The sequence below is a fragment of the Canis aureus genome, chromosome 14, assembly GCF_053574225.1.
Source record: "Canis aureus isolate CA01 chromosome 14, VMU_Caureus_v.1.0, whole genome shotgun sequence".
NCBI classification, from domain to species: Eukaryota; Metazoa; Chordata; class Mammalia; order Carnivora; family Canidae; genus Canis; species Canis aureus.
The window spans coordinates 45,734,819-45,750,091 of record NC_135624.1 but is presented as its reverse complement, the minus strand read 5'-3'; positions in this window follow the sequence as shown (position 1 = coordinate 45,750,091).

The following is a 15,273-nucleotide window of genomic DNA, read 5'->3' as shown; positions in this document are numbered from 1 at the left end:
ACTTGAGAACATGTCAAGGTGGAGTTCTTGCCAGCCCAGGTCTTTGAGTGGCTCCTTTGCTGACCTGTGTTGTATATGGAACCTGCATAAGAAATGTACTTATTGCCCAATTCTGTTCTTCTTTGTTTCTGCATTATAATTTAGCATCTTACGACTGATACACTATTTGGGAAAAAAAGTATCGATTATATTACATGTATTTAAAAGCATAGAGAAAGTCATACATGAAAATTATTGTCAGTAGCTTTATCTAAAAAAAACCCAACTGGACACATATGGTGCACTGTGCTGTAGTACCTAGGAATATGTAATTAATCATTGTGAATTATGACTATGTTAATTAAAATCTAGTCTTCAAGGTTGTTGAGAGAATTAAACCTGACAATAATTGTATGGCTAGTACAGCATAGGGCACGGTGGGCACTCTTACAGGAGGCACCCGTCTTTCTTTAGCTTTTAACTGGGAAAGCTCTAACCAGTTTATTTTTTATTTATTTTTAAAGATTTTATTTATTTATCTGATAGGGAGAGAGAGAGAGAGAGAGAGAGGGCACATGCTAGCACAAGTAGGTAGAGCACCAGGCAGAGGGAGAGGGAGAAGCAGACTCCTTGCTGAGCAAGGAGCCAGATGTGAGGCTCGATCCTAAAACCCTGAGGTCATGCCCTCAGCTGAAGGCAGATGCCCAACCATCTGAGCCACCCAGGCACCCTAACCAGTTCATTTTAAGCAATAATTTAGAATGTGACTAAAATCAGTATTAACCGTAAAAAGCTCGATTATTGAATTCTCAGATAACTGCATTAATAAAATGCCTTCGCTCACAAAAGGATTATAGTCTAACTTGTTTTCTCTTTGTTTTTTTATTTTATTTTAATTTAATTTCCATATAGTTAGCATACAGTGTTATAGTATTTTCAGGTGTATGGTATAGTGATTCAACAATTCCAAATATCAAAGGGTTACAGTTTTTAATTAATGCATAAAGTCCTAAGTTATCAGTGATCTCTAGGATAAAATAGTCACACTAGGTGGGTTTGTGTGTATTGGTCACTCACAAATTAATATAAATACTAAATTATATGTGTATGTGTGCCATAAAATAGTTGGTATGCCAGTGCTGATACATGATATACACCATGTTTCCTCATTGCTATATGCTTACACATATGATGTTTAATGCATATTCACCAAGTGCCCAATAAAGTGCCACATAGTACGATCAGATATAGTTGTTGCTCTTCCAGAAGTATCCATTTTTTCCACAATATTCTGATTTTTTTGATTTATAAAAGAGGTATCATTAATGATTTTATACATCTTATTTTATTATTTTTTTAAAGATTTTATTTATTTATTCATGAGAGACAGAGAGAGAGAGCATGAGAGAGAGAGAGGCAGAGACACAGGCAGAGGGAGAAGCAGGCTCCATGCAGGGAGCCCGACGTGGGACTCGATCCTGAGTCTCCAGGATCACGCCCTGGGCTGAAGGCAGACGCCAAACCGCTGAGCCACCTGGGCTGCCCATATTTTACACATTTTAATATTAGAAATAGTGTCTGATACATAGAAATGACAGAAAGAAGCACCTAAACCTGATTGGGATTTAAGTTATTTCTGTATTTTAATTTTCCTGTGATGAAAGTGGCCATTTATATCCACAAAATACCCAAAGTCTGACAAATTTCTCCCACATTTCCTCCTGCCACCACTTTAACTTTGTCCTCCATCAATTCACAGAAATTACTGCAATAACTTTCAACTGGTTTATTGAAGTCTGTCCCCCTCTTCTTATTAATTCTGCATCAAATCACCAGAGTAAGTCTCCTATCTGTACTCTGTACAAATAAAACAAGTACAGCAACACCAGGAGGCAGCACTCCTAGGTCTACCTTCAAATCTGTCCCATATTTCTATATCCAAGTGGTACAAACCGGATGTAAGAATATGGGACACTGGAGTGGTCAGTTGCTGACCCTGTATCCTGGCAAGGGTTTGTCTTTCCATATGCAGGTTAAGTTCCACATTAAGCAATTTCTTCCCTCACTAAACCCTTAAATAACTGTATCCCATAAACGTCACTTGGCATTTATTATTTATGGCATGGTATTATGAATTCCTTTGTGTTGTATCCACACGTTATTTCTGTAACTAAATTTTAAACTCCTAGAGAGAATGTTTTGTATCCCCTCAAAATAACTCTGACACTTCATGGATATTTTATCAATTTAATTCTAAAAATGGATATTCTTTAATTTTTGAAAAAAGAACATTGAAAATTGTCACATAAGCAAGAGTTTATACGAGCATTATTCTCAAAAATGATAAACATAAATAAATACGTTCTGAGACTTCAAAAAACAATGATTTTTATATTCCCTAATACTCAGAAAATGTTAGTAGTTTCAAGATCTCTTTTTGGGAAAATCCATTGAATAAAATAATTGATTTCCCCTCTCCAATGGCCTCCTCTTCAATACCCAGCCTTCCCCTTTTGGTATCTATAAATAACTATCCAAGCAAGATGACTTCCATTTTAGTGATACTATCTCAAGATGGAGAAGAATAAAAAAGATCCCCAAAATATCTTTTAGAAGAGAAATATGATTAAGTTTTTTAAAAAGGAGAAAGAATGAAGGAATGAAAGGAAAAAAGGATGGGACACCTGGTTGGCTCAGTGGTTGAGCATCTACCTTCTGCTCAATTGGTGACCCCAGGGTCCTAGGATTGAGTCCCATATCGGGCTCCCTGCAGGGAGCCTGCTTCTCCCTCTGCCTGGGTCTCTGCCTCTCTCTCTCTCTGTCTCTCATGAATAAATAAATAAAATCTTTTAAAAAAAGGAAAAAGGAAAAGAATGAGAGAAAGAAATGAAGGAAGGAAAAGAGGGAGAGAGAGAGAGAGAGAAAGAATGTTTGCTTTTTGTCAGAGTAAACAACAAAGATAAAGTGGTAAGAGTGCATTTGTTAGTGAGCAAATGGAGCCTCTGTGTTAACGAAACAATGGGTGATGTGGTTGTAACCTTAGGTACAAAAATAAAGATTGAAAAACATGAGGAGAATTCATAAAATGTAAGAAACGTAAACAGAATTTCAAGTCAAATTTTTGCCAGTGCGTGGGGAGCCAAAATTCACATTGGGGAGGACGATGCCTTTCCCACTCTCTTGCACAAAGCTGGAGGCGGGGAACAGCAGGGTTAACTATTACAAAGTCCCAGATATCTTAGGAGCAGAAAGACAGTCTATTCTCTTCTCTGGGAATCTGGGAGGTCAGTAGAAAGAAGAGAGAAAATTCTCAGTTTACAAAGACTAACTACCCATTGCTTAACTTCTAGAGGTTAAAAAATAAGTCCTATAAATGATTACATACCTCCTTTCTGTTTCCAGATCACCTTAAGAAATAATACTTTCAGGGCAATTTCTTATAAAATATTTGGTAGCAGAAAGGTAGAGCTAGTTTTGAGGCTTTTAGAGAGATGACTAAAAAAAATAATTAAAAAAAAAAGGCTAACTAAATGTAACCAAACAGTAAATGCTTCCAGAAAGGAATTATAAAAGAATTCTATCATTTTCCTTCTCCTGGCATTAACCAAGGACAAGGACAGGATTCGACTCTGGTGAATCTTTGGGTTTGTCAGCTAAAGATCCAGATTCAGGGAAAACAAACGTGCTCCATGTTAGAGATGGTTCTTGGTCATGAAGGTGGAACACTTGGAGTTCTGAGCCTTGAGGTTCTTGAGATCTGGCCCTTCTGAGCATGTGGAAGTCTAACTTTTGCCTCTGTGTCACCTCATCATGCCTGATTACATTTCTGTACCAAGCAGCAGTGCCCCCCTGTCCCCTGTCCTCCAATCCACCCAGTCCACAGGGCTCCTAGATTTTGGATTGCTAGTCTCATCGTTCAACCACAAAGACTCTTTCATGCCTGCACCCAATCTAGAGATGACGGCTTTGTGTCAAGCAACAGAGGTCTCTACTCAAGTGCCAAGTCTTGGAATGGAGGATTGATGGTGATCACTCAAATAACACTGCTCGCTGAGCTTCAGAACAACACGATTTTTTTGCTTTCTTTTAGATGGAAAGAAGGGTGTGCTACTCTGAAGGATCCCCACCTTTCCTATCATCATGGCTCATCTTCAATAAAATATATTAAAACCTAATAATAGTGTCAGCTGCGGGATTCATGTTTATGCCAATAATGTGTTAAAATTCCAAAGTAAATGGAGCTTTAAATAGTTACACTTGCCCTAAAAACATGGAGATAATCCAAGCCATCAAGAATACTGATCATCATAGCTGTATGAATAGTAGCTGGGAGGGGTTTGTTGAGGTTTCCATTCTTGCAAATGGTAGGTCAGCACTTAATAGAGTCTATGAAACACCGTATGGTGTGGAGAACACGGTCAGTGCCCCGATCCACCACGTTATTATTGCTATTGGGACACAAATACTTGTATTTGGATCTTATTCTCTCAAATTCTCATTCTCTGTCTTCTCTCTTCCTCTCTCCCTCTCTCATTTTTATAAACAGATCCTTGATGGAAAAACATTTTTTTTAAATGCGGAGTATGTTTTTCAGTTGTGTGTGTATATATTTACATGTGTATGGTATATGTTATAATTTTGTTTCATTTAATATACTATGTTTGTGTCTATTTTTTATAATGTAAACACATTAGCATTTTTACATGTTTTCAGAATTTTTGTTATTTCTCAGCCTAAGCATCCATAATTTCTGTGATCTTTCATGGGTCAATCCCAGGCACTGGTCTCACGTTAGTGGTTTCTTTCTTTCTTTCTTTCTTTCTTTCTTTCTTTCTTTCTTTCTTTCTTTCTTTCTTTCTTCTTCTTCTTCTTCTTCTTCTTCTTCTTCTTCTTCTTCTTCTTCTTCTTCTTCCTTTCTTTCTTCTTTCTTTCTTCTTTCTTTCTTTCTTTCTTTCTTTCTTTCTTTCTTTCTTTCTTTCTTTCTTTCTTTCTTTCTATTTTTCTTCATTTAAATTCAATTAGCCAACATAGCGTACACGCTTAGTTTCAGATGTAGTGAGCAATATATCCACAACAGCCAAACTGTGGAAAGAGCAGAGATGTCCATTGACGGATGAATGGATGAAAAAGATGTGATATATATATTCAGTGGAGTATTTCTCAGCCATCAGAAAGCAGGTTAGTGGTTCTTAACCTCTAGATTGTCATTATCATGTTATCACTCTTTGTGCTTGTACTTGCTCATCCTTAACATCGGATCCTTGCCTTTGGTTTTAGGTCAATTTTTACTTCTGTTACACTAACGGGTCTGACATATTGACAAGATCTGTAAAAGGATGGCCATTTTCCCCTGTGTTCCATATAACCACTATTTATTTCAACTATATTAATTATACATAATACTTCCCTGGAACATGCAAGTGATTTTCTACTTAGTAAAAAAAGTGAATTTTGTTCACTCTATCATTTTTCTCTCTTTTTTTTCCTTTTATGTTCAGCTTTAAGTTTGGCCTGATTTATTGTTCTGGGCATATTTAGCCCTTCCTCCACCCCACTGCCACTTCCGCCCGACTATCTCTCTGGTCCACACAGGTTGTCTGCCATTGCTTCTCTGTTTCTTAAAAATTTTTCTAAAAAAATTTGCCCCTTACCCTTGATGCATGACATCTTGAAATAATTACCTGTAGCTTCCATGCTGGAACTATCTTACTATAATTTCACCTGCAAAGAGTATTAACAAAGTTTCAAAAATTGTTGCCCATCTAAATTGTAAAACAGGATGTCTGCTATTGTTTTTATTTTTATTTTATTTTTTTTAAAGATTTATTTATTTATTCAGTCAGAGAGAGCGAGAGAGAGGCAGAGACGCAGGCAGAGGGAGAAGCAGGCTCCATGCAGGAAGCCCGATGTGGGACTAGATCCCGGGTCTCCAGGATCACAATCCGGGCTGCAGGCGGCGCTAAACCGCTGAGCCACCAGGGCTGCCCTATTGTTTTTATTTACATTGCCTACTTTTATCATTACCTTTCAATTTGAGAGTATTTCTATATATTTATAAACTAATTTTAGTAGCATTCACATTTTTATATTATAAAGACTTCCTATTCCGGAGTATAAAATATTCAAATTTATTCCAGTTGTCTTATATGTCCTTAAAGTGTCAGCAATGTCTTTATATGGACCCTACACATTTATAAATTTTATTCCTAGGTTTATTGTAAGTCCGTTGCTTTTTTTTTTTTTTCATTTAATTTCCTCTATGTTGCATAGAAAAGCTATCAATGTTTATGCATCATTATTTTGTCTGGTCACTTTAATACTTATGTATAATGTACTGATATATGCAATGAAATTTCTAGTTTATGAAGACAAAAGAGTGCTTGTTCTGATAGATTTTACACATCAGGTTATAAGATGATTTAATGAGAGTTACAAATCTTCCTTTTCAATAGATATAATGTGTGTATGTCTTATCAAAATACCTCCAAGTTCCCTCAATTTTTCCATGAATCTTACAGTTCTCTAAAAAACCAGAAAATCAATTTAAAAAATACTTCTAGAATAGGACTGAGTAATCATATCATTCTGATCTAGTCCTTGACCACAATTGAAAATGTAACTAATTTTACACCATTAAGTTTAGGTTTTTGATAGATTTCTGATAAATATTTTTTATTAACTAAACAATTTACTTTTAAATCTAAAACTGTCACTATTTCTTTGTAATCACAAATGCATATTAGATTTTCTTGAGTACTTTTTCAATATCAGATTAAATGGGATTTTTCAACTCTATTCAGGAAGGATAATTAGATTAACCCTCTTTTCATTCCTGCAATTAACCATATTGTCATAATATATGATTACTTTAATCATTTTGAGATTTTATGTCATCAACCATTTTAAAACATGGACTGTGATTGATAGCTTAATGTCTTTCATTATGCTTAAGAAGTAATTTAGATTTAAACACTGGTTTAACATTTTACATTGTAGCTAATGTTTATTGTATTCTATATCTATCTCTTTATTTAAATTGCTTTGTAAAAAAATCTGCCTTACATTTTCATGGAATTCTTTCAAAACTCTTTAAATGACAAACTGATGAACTAACAATTAATATTTGAAGAGTGCTTTTTGACTGAAAATATGCTTCATCTTCCGAATTAAATTATTACTGGGAATATGGCTTTGAATTGAAGATAAATTTCGTTCAGAAATTTAGACATTATTCTATTTCTAGTATGTAGTGTTGAATAAGAGAAATTTAATGCAAATTTTATTCTTATTCCTTTACAGCTAATATTTTCTTTCTCTCTTAAATCTTTTAAAAATCTTTCATTTTAAGATTTCCATAATTTTACAAGTTTGTTAATAGGTCAGATTTAAAGGAAATAATGAAATAATGTTTCTAAGCATTTGATACATTCTTTGAATCTAAGGACTAGTTCTAAGGAAATTAACCCCTTAAAAATAAAAGAAGGGCAACAACAAACAAAATCAACAACAAAAGCAACATACATTTCTCCTCTTCCATTTTCTTTATTCTCTTTTAAGGAAAACACATTAGATAGGCCTCTAACTATCACCTTCGGAGTAATGCTCTAGGTTCTGAAAGATTTCTTTGCTTTTTTCTTTCAGGTAATTCATTTTATTTTTAATCAAACCCATCCTTAACTATATCTTTAAATTACAAATGTATTTAATTGTTTAATATTTTAATTAATATTTTCTTCTGTTTAATATTTTCTTCTTTAGCCCAGCTGCCTTTTTTTCCCCTGGATTTTTTTCCCCCAAAACTGCTTTGAGGGGCACCTGGGTAGCTTACTCCGTTAAGCTTCCAACTCTTGATTTTGGCTCAGGTTGTGACCGCAGGGTGGTGAGATGAGGCCCTGCATCAGGCCCTTCACTCAGTGAGTCTGCTTGAGATTCTCTCTCTACCTCTCTCTCCACCTGCCCACCCACCCCTGGCTCATGAGCACATGTGGATTCTCTTTCTCTCTCTAAATAACTAACTAAATAAAAATCTTTTTTAAGGGGCAGCCCGGGTGGCTCAGCGGTTCAGCACTGCCTTCAGCCCAGGGCCTGATCCTGGAGACCCGGGATCGAGTCCCACGTCGGGCTCCCTGCATTGGGCCTGCTTCTCCCTCTGCCTGTGTCTCGGCCTCTCTCTCTCTCTCTCTGTGTGTCTCTCATGAATAAATAAATAAAATATTTTAAAAAAATTGCTCTGAAAATTTCTAGTATTCAGGATTTTCTTTGACTCATTTTGTTTCTTCTGGGTTCAGTTATTTTGGTCACTCACTTTTGTCCTTTACTTTGGGTCTATTAATTATTCTCAAAATTCTAGAAAATGTATTATGTTAAGGAAGGAAAATGTAGACTTATTTATATAGGTACTTAATGTAGGTTTCCATTCAGTTGGTATAGGTTGATTTCCCAAACAAGTCCCATCCCAGAATTGAGGCAGGGAGAAGGAGGTTGTCTTCATATTTTGTATGAGTAGGTAAAGTGTTACCTGGCAGGTTTCACTTAAGACTATATGGGTGAAGCATAGAAAGTTTGGCTATGTGCCATTCTAATTGCCAAAATAAAGAGAATTTTATTCTTGGGATGTTGACTTTTTGAAGAGTCTCAAATTTCTAGGCTCTCATACTTTTCTCTTTTAGTTGCTTTCCCTCATCTCTGTCAACACATACACTATTAACACTTGTTAGACAACTCTGATTTTGTAACAAATATAACTTCGCGTGAAGGTATATTATTCAATAAAGAGTAACTCTGAGAATTGACTAAAGAGTCCCTCTGGATCACTTCATTTCTTTCTTGATGCTAATTTTGGAATATCATGGAATTACAACCTTTGCAGTGGCTTTGTATTTTACGCTGTGATGGATTTGCTTCAATCTTGTCTCTTCACCATTATGATACTGAAGATATTGGTCTCCTAAATTTTTTTAAATGCATGGCCTATTTATGGTGGACATTTGTTTTCCAGGGCTATTAGGCGTTTTCAACAAAAATAGACTTATGCCAATTCATGATATATAGACTTGGGGAAGACATACGCTTTCTTGATCCTTTGCTTTGATCCAATTTTTGAACCAAGTAATCTTGATTTATAAAATAATGCATAGTTTTAGCACTCAAAACTAGAATCTGGGGTAGATTGGCCTACTCAAAACACTATCTCACCTTCTTCAAATGTGCTGAAACTATCTTTCCCAGTTTTCTAGGAGTTAGGACCTTGGATTTGATTCCAATTTTGCCAACCAGGTGAATTAGTGTGAGATTTGAATTTTCAAATGTGCTAAGTGGGGTAAGAGGTGTCCAGAAGATTTCTTCTATCTATCATCTATCTATCTATCTATCTATCTATCTATCTATCTATCTATCTATGTAATTTTTGCTGGAGATTAGTGAAATGGCTCTGAATCCAACATTCTAGAGGGCAGTTCCTAATTGCTTGTTATAACTGCAAGCCAGTTGCTCTTGGAGCTTATAATTGCAGTGGTGGCTTTCTGATCTTACAATTTCCTGGTCATGTCAGAGGTTTAGGGAATTATTCCCAAGAGGCTTAGCCTGCGTCTGCTACCAAATTCCTTTCTGTTTAAGAACTTTATGAGTATTAAACAGTGTCAGACACAAGTTAAGCCATTAAAAACGCTTAGGTGCTAATTGAATTTTTGCTTTCTGCTTACTATATAGCTTCCATAAAAGCAAGGGCTGTGTTTCACTGAATCTTTTACTCTAACGTTCTCTTGCTGAATGTACAAGTTTAAAAAGATTGTATGAAACTTATTCAAAATAGTTAGGTTTAAGTTCTGCATCTGAAACATACAACAGAGATTTTATTCTATTTCCTTAGCAGTGAATAACTTCAGAAGAATGTTTACTTCCCATTTTCATAAAACTCAAATAGTACTTTTAAGTGTATTCATCAAGACATACTATTACTATAAAGAATAATAATAGAGAGGGACTACATATGTGTGATCACATTCAAGCCAAGATTACAAAGTAATTGTCAAGTAAAACACAACCTACACCATTTTTAAATAATGAGAAACCTGTAGTAGCAATTTAAAAATCATTTTTCATTAATATGTTAAAGATATTTTTAGAGAAAATATTTACTATATAACTGTACACTCATTAAATTCATGAGTATGGCAATAAATTAATGAGATTAAGAAAATTGTCCTATAAAGTAGTTGAAGAGTAAGTAAACTGTGGAATTCAGAATGAACCACACTTGAGAAAGGATCTTTAATATTGAATTAACGTTCTTGTTTTGTATACTTTTTTAGTAGCTACAAATCGGTTAGACATTTAAAAAGAAAGTATATTACAAGGAGTCACAAATTAGTTTAAAAGTAAGTGAAGAAATATTTCATTTCTAACACCTTACTGATCATTTTGATGGTTTACCTAGGAAAGCCTGACTCTCATCACAGAAAGACAGACATGCCAAGGACAGGGTATGGTGATGGTATGTATGTTAATTATAAAACTATTTTATTATGTTTTATATTAGTTTATTGAGGTTTTGTATTTATATTTTATTTACATTTAACATATGTTATACAATTTATTTTTATACTATATATTTATATTTTTTATTATTCACACGTTTTATAAACACAATATTTTTTACCTACTCATTGCTTAACAATCATGTAGTAGAATGATGGTTTTCAACTTTACTCTTTGCAATTCTCATTTAAGCGATTGATTAAGGACTGTTGTTGTTGAATGGTACATGATAGGAACAAACAGTGATGGAAGAACTGGGCAGGGCTCCATTACCTACACCCCTGCCAGTCCAATTCTACCTTTTTTGTGTATTGGGGTTTGTGGTAACTTCCTCTGAGAACAAGACTCTATAACTAAAAAACAAAACCAAAATAAAATAAAAAGTAAACCAAATGTTTAAAAACAACTAATCTAGTTCAAGCTCTACAATGTCAGATAAAGGAACTTAAGCCTTAAAACATACTTAGATTAATGCCAAAATCACCCTCTAAGACCAATTCCTAATCCATGCTCCAATCCTCTTAATGCAATGACATATTTCTTCTCTTTTAGTCTTCTTTCTATTCTACTTAATTGCTTATTTCAATGAAACTATTATGCTCTTCCTGTAGTCCATACATATATTAAGCTCTAGAGACATGAAGATGGACAATACATGTTTGCCCCCCCCTCCAAAATCTCAGTTTATTTAGAGGACAAGCAGTGAATATAGATTTTTCAGAATGCACAAGCAAATGCTACTATGAGGGGCATCATACTCACATAAAATTAAAGCTTGTTATGGCAGAAATATTTGTGAAAGGATCTTCCTGATTTGGTTTGTTCTGGGAACCAAAATTTTAATTCTAACATTCAGAAAATATCCACGCAGTTCATATATTTATATGAAACAGTATTGAGGTGTTTTCATCTTTGTTTTAGCTCAGAAATTTTTGAAGTTGACAAAAGGATCTATTAGGCATAGCTGAGTCTACCTTCATTTATGAAAACCATATGGGATTTACTATAGTGTTATTATGCACTATAGAGTATAATATTCCGAGTGAACTCGGAAGGAGAATGGTTTTTAAAATTGATTTCTAGTTTCTCTGCAATAAGTAAACAGTAAATAACACTTACCCTTTTTTTATAAAAAGAAAAAAAAAAGAAGCTGTCATCCAGTCTGCTGTTTTGTTTTTGTTTTTGTTTTCTGGCATTCCCCATGTTCTTCTCCACACCTTCCAGTCAATCCTGAAATCTTTATACTTCACTTCAAGACTGGTTACTAAAGTCTTTCCTCCCTGTCACTATAATGACAGATCTCTGTCTCTGATCTGAATAATTGTGTCTCTTGAGTCTCCATTGAATCTTTGAGTTCCCAAAGGTATCAATGTTCTTCTATCTTCTAGCTAGAGATGGGCTGTGCTTTAAATCCCTTTGGCTGCAAGAGTTCCTATGTTCAACATAAAACAAAGCTCCCATTTACACAGATGACATTCCCAGTGAATCACCATCAACAATGGCTTAGGACCTGACTTTTTAATCGTGTGCTAGTCAATGTCACATGTAATATATGAGGTGAAGCTCGGTGTGAGCTTAATTTATCAGAATTTGCTGCAGACTTCACTGGAAACTGTCCTACAAGGAAATATCATAACCATTACGGAACTCTTCTCTGCTTTGAGTTATATATAATACTAGCTTCAAATAGCTTTGAGATATTACCAAGCATATATTTTATTACCAGGCAGTGACTTAGAAATTCAGAGACCATGGCTCATGTTGCTTATATGAATGATTTTTATTTTCTAGTATTTCTCTGTAGTCACCTTTACTGCTTGTACTTCTACACCTGATAAATTATGCTCACCTCTGTAACATTGTGATTATTTAATCTTATCTTTGAGTAAGTCTATGATCTCTTTAACGAGATGCTATAATAAAGACACTTGAGCTGATGTGGTGAGACTGATTTCTTCATTAGCAGATTCTGACGTCTTGAATTTAATTTGCAATCATAAAGTACTGTCAAGGAACCCATGCATCTAATAAATTAGAGCAAACAAAGAAAACATTGAGAAGATTTTTTTTTTGAGAAAATATCTTTAAATTTAAGTAAGAAATATAGTTTTAGTTATTTGGGGTATTCAAGTCCCAAGTTTCTCTTATGATTAAAGAAACCAATGCTTTTTTTACCGTTGGTATCTAATTTACAATTTCCTTCTTTGATGTTTTGCTGGCATCAAGTTACTTAAATGAAGCAAATATGCTCTTAGCTTTAAGCAGCTACTTAAAACCTTTTGAAGTATAGTAGAAAAACAACAGGGTTCTGGAGTTAGGAAGATCTGAGATTTAAATACCAGCTCTGCCATTAAATAGCTGTGTAACCCTGGGCAAGTTATTTAGCTTCTCTGAGTTTCCTTTACTTTGTCTGCAAAATAAATATAATAATAATAAAGTGGAAGGTGTCTTCTGGAGATTAAATGAGATGAAAAATCTAGGTAAAGAGATTTAACACACATCCTAGTAAAAAGTAATTGTTTCTTTAATAGCACCTGTGATTAATTTTATATATTGAGATTGTTTTTTAATTTTGAAAGATTATTTTGAGTATATGAATATTTTGGAATAATATCTAATTTCAACTAATTTTTATTTAAAATATTCTGGAAGCTTTCAATTAGTTTTTCTGATACGGTTTTGTTTTATGTCTCAATCTTCTTTCTCAGTCGTGGTATCTACTTCTTATCTCCAGATGAAAGATATTTGACTAGGAAGTCAAATCACTGAATGCTAAACCAGTATCCCAAAGTCCTGAGAACAGGACTTTATAACTAAAAACAAAAGAAACATACTGAGAAGACACGATAAAACGATGCCATTTTTTATTACAATAAAGTGTTTTGTAAAACATTGTATGGAATCTTTAAGCTGTGAGCTAATCTAAGAAAACAAACAAAATAAAACAACAAAACGAAGATGGAGATCTTATAGTTAATACTAAATATTAATGACCCTACTAGGAAATTCAGAGAACACACGAGCCTTTGAGAATCCCTCCAAGATAGGAACTTCAAGTCTCTGGAGTCAGTATTTTCATTTTCATTATTTTGAATCAAATGAAGTTGACTCTTGAACAGCATGGATTTGAATTGCATGGGTCCACTTATATGTGGATTTTTTCAATAAATACAGTACAATATCATAAAGTATTTTCTCTTCTTTATGATTCTCTTAACATTTTCTTAAGTTTATTTTGTTGCAAGAATACAGTATATAATGCATATAACATGCAAAATACATGTTAATTAACTACTTATGTTGTCAGTAACAGCTTCTGGTCAATAGTTGATTATTGGTATTTCATTTTTTGTGGAGTCAAAAGATCTACATGGATTTTTGACTTCACAAGGATTGGTGGCCCTACCTCCCACATTTTCAAGAGTCAACTACAACTATTTTTTGGAATAAATTTTTGGAAACAGAATCTAATGGAATTTGTGTCTGTGTGTAAAACACATTGGTAAATCCTGCCACAAAGAAAACAAAGAGAAATAAAGAAAAATTAATGCAAATTGAATCATAAAATTAATCTCAAAACCCACAGCTATAAAACTTCTCAAGTAGTAATATGAGAAAACCTTTTTGACTTTTGATTAGGCAAAATGCTTTTAGACAGGACACACACAGCAGAAACCATAAAAGAAAACCAAACTGACAACTCTACTTCATCAAACTTAAACATTTTGGGTCTTCAAAGAACTAAAAAAAAAAAAAAAAAAAGGAATAAGTAAAAAGACAAAGAACATGCTTGGAGAAAATATTCACAAATCGTATATAGCCACACCTCAGAGATATTGCAAGTTGGGTTCCAGACCACCGCAATAAAGCAACTATCACAATAAAGTGAGTCGAATGAGTTTTTTGGTTTCCCGGTATATGTTTATACTATAGGGTAGTCTATTAAGTGTGCAATATCATCGTGTTTAAAAACACAATGTATATACCTTGATTTTAAAATGCTATCTTGCCAAAATACACTAATCATCATCTGAGCTTTCAGTGAGTTGTAACTTTTTTGCTGCTGGAGGGTCATGCCCCAGTGTTGATGGCTGCTGACATCACAGTGGTGATTGCTGATGCTTAGGTGGCTGTGGCAATTTCTTAAAATAAGATAGAAATGGGGGGAAAAATAGGACATCAAGGAAGGCTGCTATATCCAGTGGTTCTTTTGTGAATAATTTCTCTGTAGCAGGCAATGCTGTTTGATAACACTTTACCTACAGTAGAACTTCTTTCAAAATTGGAATCCTCTCAAATCTTGTCACTTTTATCAACTAGTTTTATGTGATATTCTAATTGCTTCACTGTCCTTTTAACAGTCTTCACAGCATTTTCACCAGGAAAGAGAGAAACTGAAGCAGATGCTATGCTGAGCACAGACCCCGATGCTGGCTCCATCTCAGGACCCTTGAGATCATGATCTGAGCCGAAATCAAGAGTTGAGTGCTTCATTGACTGAGCCACTCAGGCGCCACAGGAGTAGATTCCATCTTAAAAAAAAATCACTTTCTTTGCTCATCCCTAAGAAGGAACTCCTCATCCATTAAAGTTTATCCACAGCAGCTATAGCCTTAGAAAATATTTATTTCTTAAATGATAAGACTTTAAAGTTGAAATTACACTTTGAGCCATGGGATGCAGATGGCTGTTGTGTTAGCAGGCACGAAAACAACATGCACCTTGTTGTACGTGTCCATCAGAGCTCAGGGGTGACTA